The sequence below is a fragment of the Marmota marmota genome, unplaced genomic scaffold (assembly GCF_001458135.2).
Source record: "Marmota marmota marmota unplaced genomic scaffold, marMar, whole genome shotgun sequence".
Classification (NCBI taxonomy): Eukaryota; Metazoa; Chordata; class Mammalia; order Rodentia; family Sciuridae; genus Marmota; species Marmota marmota.
The window spans coordinates 6548426-6554880 of record NW_026000185.1 but is presented as its reverse complement, the minus strand read 5'-3'; positions in this window follow the sequence as shown (position 1 = coordinate 6554880).

The following is a 6455-nucleotide window of genomic DNA, read 5'->3' as shown; positions in this document are numbered from 1 at the left end:
TTTTTTTTTTTTTCTTTGTGGTGCTGGGGATTGAACCCAGGGCCTTGTGCATTCGAGGCAAGAATTCTACCAACTAAACTATATCCCCAGCCCCAAGAAATCTGTACTCTTAATTAAATAATTACCCATGTCTCCCCTATCCCCTACCTAGCCCTTATAAGTTCTCATTTACAGTCTGTCTCAATGAATTTGTCTGCTCTTGTGTTAGGTAGTAGCTAGCAATGAGCAGTGAAATGCAAGCAAGGTCACAAGTGTTCTTTAAATTTCTTTAGGGTTCTTCTTTAAATTACTTCCAAAGTAGATGAGAAAGCAAAGGGTGAAAGAAAGTAAAAAGTTTATGATGAACCCAGCCTAATTCCAACTTAAGATTGGGAGCCATCTTGTCACAAAATCATGAGAAGTTAATTTCTGTTTTACTATAAATTACTGCAATTTCTAAACTTGTTTGGAATTCCTGCCTGTGCCTTGAACTCACCCATGCCTGGCTTTCCCTGACCAGATAACAACCCTCTCTAAAACCTTAGTGATGCCTTATAAATTCTGATGTTGGGATCTAAATGTTTTCCCTACCTTGAAATGTTAAGCCATGTAGATCATTAACCTAGTATCTGCCTTTGTATTATGCTTGTCAAAATCCTGTTATCTGTAAGTTCTCAAGACACCCCCCTTTGCAACTTTTTGTGCTATAAAACTATGTTCCTAGAGAGCTGGGGGGCTGGTCTCTAGCCCAAGGTTTTAGGAGAATCAGTCCTGGCCAGCTCCTGTGTACACAAATAAAAGCTTACTTTGATTTTATTCAAATTGGAGTCCATGGTCTTTTCTTTGCATCATTGTGGTTTAACAGTTAATTTGTAAAAAGTAAAATAAGGGCTGGGGTTGTAGCTCAGCCTATGTTCGAGGCCCTGGGTTCGATCCTCAGCACCACATAAAAATAAGTAAATAAAATAAAGACATTGTGTCCAATTACACCTAAAACATAAATACTAAATAAATAAATAAAATAATCTAATTGGGAAGGATTAATGGGACTAACTCATGGATTCCCCTGATCAGGAGGTCATTGTAAAGCAGAAAAGGTGTGTGAGATCAGGAACCATAGAACAATAAGGCACCAAAAGAGGATTTATTGGGAGGTGCTCCCAGGCAAGATTCACTGGTCTGTGACAGGGTGAGGGCCAGTGAAGTCATGCAGAAAGGAGAGCACAATGCTTATAAGGAAAGTTGGAGGTAGGAGGGTTTAGGCCATCTAAACTGCCGCTACCAACAGCAGGTTGGCCAAGGTGAGTTTAAGTTTAACCAGTGACGTCTGTCACTGGTTGGTCCAGGCTGAGGTGAGTTGACAGGGCAATTGCTTCAGCCAATTGGAACCCATGGTCTTTGGGGTCTGTTGCCGGGTCTCCTTAGCCTGGTGGAAAATCCCTACCACAGATGCCATGAGGAGGCTGGGGGAGGCTGCTGACCCAATAGTCCATGTGGCCCAGAGTCTCAAAGCCTTTAGAGAAGTTCTCTGGGCTCAAGCTGACTCAGAAGTTAAGAGCCAAATATTGGCTTTTTCTTTCTTGGTGTTTTTACTTCCTTAACTTTAATCTCTAAGCTTTGGTCTTAAATATCCAGCAAGCCAGTTTCACCAGTATCACTGATGGGCAAAGGCGTGATTTCTGCAGTCGAGGGAAGGAATAAAGAATGTCCACATGCTATGCCCTTTTCAATGCTTTATTCACTCAAAATCACTAAAATCATTCAATACAATTTCACACTATAGGTTCTTTTTTTTTTTTTTTTTAATTTTTTAATATTTATTTTTTAGTTCTCGGTGGACACAACATCTTTGTTTGTATGTGGTGCTGAGGATCGAACCCGGGCCGCACGCATGCCAGGTGAGCGCGCTACTGCTTGAGCCACATCCCCAGCCCAAAGATTATATTTCTTAATCAAGAAATAACAATTCTTAATGCTGGGCACTACAAACACTGCAAAAGACATAATTAATTCAAAGCAAACAAATTCTAAGTTAAATCTAAACACTGCAAACACATTTAATTAAGACAGACCTATTACAGACATTCCCTCTGCATGTTAGGCTTAAGTGCTAGATTTAAAGTCTTAAGTCTTAGGCCTCAAGTCCAGCAGATGCACACTCACTCAGACCACAGCGATTACGTCAGGAACCAATGGAAGCTTCTCCTGGTGTGAAGATCTCCTGGTTGAGAAGACGGTCGTATGTGGATGTCACCATTCTCACCAGAGTCAAGAGGCTGCTGTAGAGTTTTACAGCAGTGAAGATGATGCAGAGAATCAGGCAGATGATGAGAAGAGTTGGGATGCCAGTACAGGTCCTCATCAGGCTCTCTAGCATGTGGGCATCAGTATCAGTATCGCTGGTTTGAATATCTGTTCATTTGCTCCATTATTTATACTAAATTTGGGGGCTTCTGTGTACCGTTTTGGTCCTATCAACTGTTAGCAGGTTTCTTAGAGACATCTTACATCTTAGAGAGAACATATAGTCTGGTGGTTTCCGCCCTGATATTACCCTTCTGACTCTATCAGGGTTAAAACAAGTGACATGTTTATATCAAGTGTCTTTACTCTTGTGGAAAGTGACTTGTTTTATCAGGCTATGCCTGATGACATATTGGAGGGCTCTATAGGCTTGTGCCTGGTGAAACTGCAAGTTTATTCTAAAATGGAGTTGCTTAGGCTAAGGCCATCCTTATAACCAGTCTTAAAGTGAGAGTACTAGGTTTTAACTTTAATGTAAAAAAAAATATATATATATATATATATATATATGTTTATATTTATATTTATATAGTCAATGTAGTTAAGCTTCCTATTCATTTCAAAGAGAAGAGAAGGTGTTACCAATTGGGCTCCTGGTAATAGCTGGCAGGAGGGGGGAAGAAAAGGGAGAAGCAGCTCTCCCCTTCTCCACGCTATCCTTGAAGGGTTAACTTGCCCAGAACAGTGAAAGAAACAGCTGCTTTCAAGTAAACTTCTGCAGATTGTGAACTTCTGAGTCCCTCTCCCTACACACTGGGTATAAAGTTCTGAAACTGCCTGAGCTGGGGGTTCAGGGGGATTGATTGATTACATCAAAAGTTTTGCCCTCTGAAAAATAAATTTATTTGGCTGCAGACAAATAACCATGTTTCTTGCTTTCTTTGCTGTCTTGCCTAGTCTGTCCCCACAACTCTATCTCAAATTAACTCAGGTTGTTATATTGAAAGTTGTACTTCTGTAAGACACTGACAGATAGCAGTTAAAGTTTACAAGAAAAATACAAAATGATATCAACAGTAGTAAAAATATATTGAGTTTGAATAAACTAAGCTATAAACTAAGAAACATAATTTTTATAATCCAAAACCTTTAAACATTAATTTGAAGAACACCAGCTTGGTAAAATGTTCTTCTAAATCTTATACTTCAAAGTCTTGTATACTTGGAAGATCACTGGCCTCTTAACATACAAAGAGGCCAATAATGGAACCACAATTACATTAATGTTTTTATATTGGCCAAGTTAAGTTTTAAAGAAAAATTCAGAATCTGAAATGTAATGTAATACTCTAAAACAACAGTTGTTGTTTAACCAGAGTTGTACAAACCCTAATTCCTTTAAGACCAGTTAGCTGCTCTCAATAAAACTTAACCTTGTTTTCAGTAAAGACACAGGCAAAACAATCTTAAACATTTTTCCATTTACCCATTTATGAAAACACACATAATGTTTAAATATGTTACCTTATATAATTTAAAAAGAGTACCTGATTTTATATTTAGCAGTTAGCACCTTAACTTTGTAAATTAATCAGATGTCTATAACAAACACATTTATGATTAATTTCAATTATATTAAATCTAATTCACTTATTTTAACTGTAAAATCCAAGCTATCAGACAATTATAGTTAACAGTACTAGCCATGTCTTCCTTGTTGAATAAAAATCCTAGAAGCAATGAATATTATGTTTTAGACATTTTATAGAAATTAACACTCTATTGTTTACCACCTAGAAAATCTTGTGAGTTAGTAATTTTAAAGACATCTTTACTCTCATTTGTTTACCTAATTTACATTGAGCTTCTTAAATCATGTGAACTAAAAGTTATTCTGATCCATTTTTCTTTTATATTTTAATTTATGAGCAATCATATATCTATATGCCAGTTTTGATGCCATGTACATGACATATGGACACAGGCACATATAGACATAACAACACAATACATGTGTTCGCACATACATAAGACAGACAAGGAGCAATATCTTCTAGCTTTTTGTAGGTAGAGCTCCACAGGTAGGAGGTAACACTATAGATATTTATTAAAGCTTCTATTAGATTTATTTCCAGCATCACCATGTCGAAGTCCTATTTAGGATCTTGTAAGAGGAAATTTTCCCAGTGCATTTGAGAGCTAACCCTTGAAAACTGATCCCTGAACAAAGACAGAGTGCAAAAACCTCTACAGTTAGATAAAATAAGGCTGATTGGAAAAATATATTGATTTAGTCATGTAGGATCAAATCATAAAATCATGATTTCAAAAAATATAGAATTAAAAAAAAAGAGTTCTTAAAAAATTACAAGGCTGTTATGAGATCAGAGTTTACTTTTTGACTCAGAGAGTTAGTTTAGATATTGAAAGAATGGTGATTACATGTCTGTAATACAATCAGCTCAGGAGGTTGAGGCAGGAGGATCACAAGTTCAAAGCCAGACTCAGCAAAAGTGAGGTGCTGGGGCTGGGCTTGTAGCTCAGTGGTAGAGCGCTTGCCTAGCGTGTTGGAGGCCCTGGGTTCGATCCTCAACACCACATAAAAGTAAATAAATAAAATAAATACATTATGTTCAACACCTAAAAAAATATATATTAAAAAAAAGTGAGGTGCTAAGCAATTTAGTGAGACTCTGCTCTAAATAAAATACAAAATAGGGCTGGGGGTGTGGCTTAGTGGTCAAGTGGCCCAGAGTTCAATCCCCATTACAAAAAAAAGATAAAGGAATGGTGAGCCCTGAAATTCTTAGGTAAAGATTCTCTAGGTAAAGAAGAATTGATCATTTCATTTTTTCCTCCCTGTCCTGTAGTGTTTAGGGAGAAACTTGTTAAGAAAGCAGCATGGGACTGGGGATGTGGCTCAAACGGTAGCGCGCTCACCTGGCATGTATGTGGCCTGGGTTCGATCCTCAGCACCACATACAAACAAAGATGTTGTGCCTGTTAAAAAAAAAATAAATAAATAAAATGAAAAACTTTAAAAAATAAATAAATATTTAAAAATTCTCTTAAAAAAAAGCAGCATGGTAAGATAGCCAGCCATTTGGTCCCACAATATAAATAACAAATGATTGGGTCAGAAAGGTGGGGGCTGGCATTTAAAAGTGACATTTTTTTTTTCCTGCAGACCTCTACAATTTACTTTTCAATGCAAGCCTTGGTGAGATAGAGAGAGCAAAAACTAAGTGAAGCTGCTGAGTTTTGTTGTTGTTTAAATATTTATTTTTTTAGTTGTCAGTGGACACAATATCTTTATTTCATTTTTATGTGGTGCTAAGGTTCGAACCCAGTGTCTCACATGTGCTAAGCCAGCACTCTACCACTGAGCCACAACCCCAGCCCCAAAGCTGCTGTTTTGAGCAACCTCTGCATAGGGCATTTTAATCTTTTTTGTTGTTGTTGTTTGTTTGTTTTTAGCAGTTGGTAGTTAGACCAGGTTGGATGCAGAAAATTATTAGGCATTTCCTTTATTGTCGGGGTTCGCCCGCACCCAGCTCTCCCGCGCAGGAAGACGATCAGAGGCATCAGGGAGACCAGTCAAGACTGGAGCTCATTTATTGAGGAAGCACACACAGCTAATATAAGGCACAGAGCCATCAGGATAAAAGTCAGCAGGGTGGGGAGAATTCACGTGTGCACCCATCCTACAGGCAGGAAGGGGAGGCAGGAGCTGTCCACGAGGACAAGGACAGAAGGGTTCTGAGCCTATCCTAGAAGTGGTCCGATTTTTTGTCACAACCCACAGTAACACCTTCTGGCTGATCGCCAGACGCCATCTTAGCCATGTGCTGCCCCAAGACCAGGAAGTGAGCATCAGTCTGCAAGTTAGGTTTCCTTTTCTCCATCATAGGTTTCTATTTCTCTGATGTGACATGCCCTACACTTCATCTCAACTGTGATTATGCCATCCTCTACTATAACTTTTGAGGATGTGAATTCCCTCTGAAAAAAAAAGATTTTTTTTTTTTTAAAGAGACATAGGCACCAGTGCCAAGAAAACTGTCTCTTTGGCTAGGAGACAGCTCCCTAAACCCAGAGACTCTAGGGGTCAGTAGTTTCTGCCCTTTCTTCCATGACCTCTGGCTGGAGCCTCATTCAGAGTGATAACTATTTTAATTGAGGGAGGACATTTGTCAGTTAGTTGTGCCCTTAAAATTTCTTACATGTTCCCT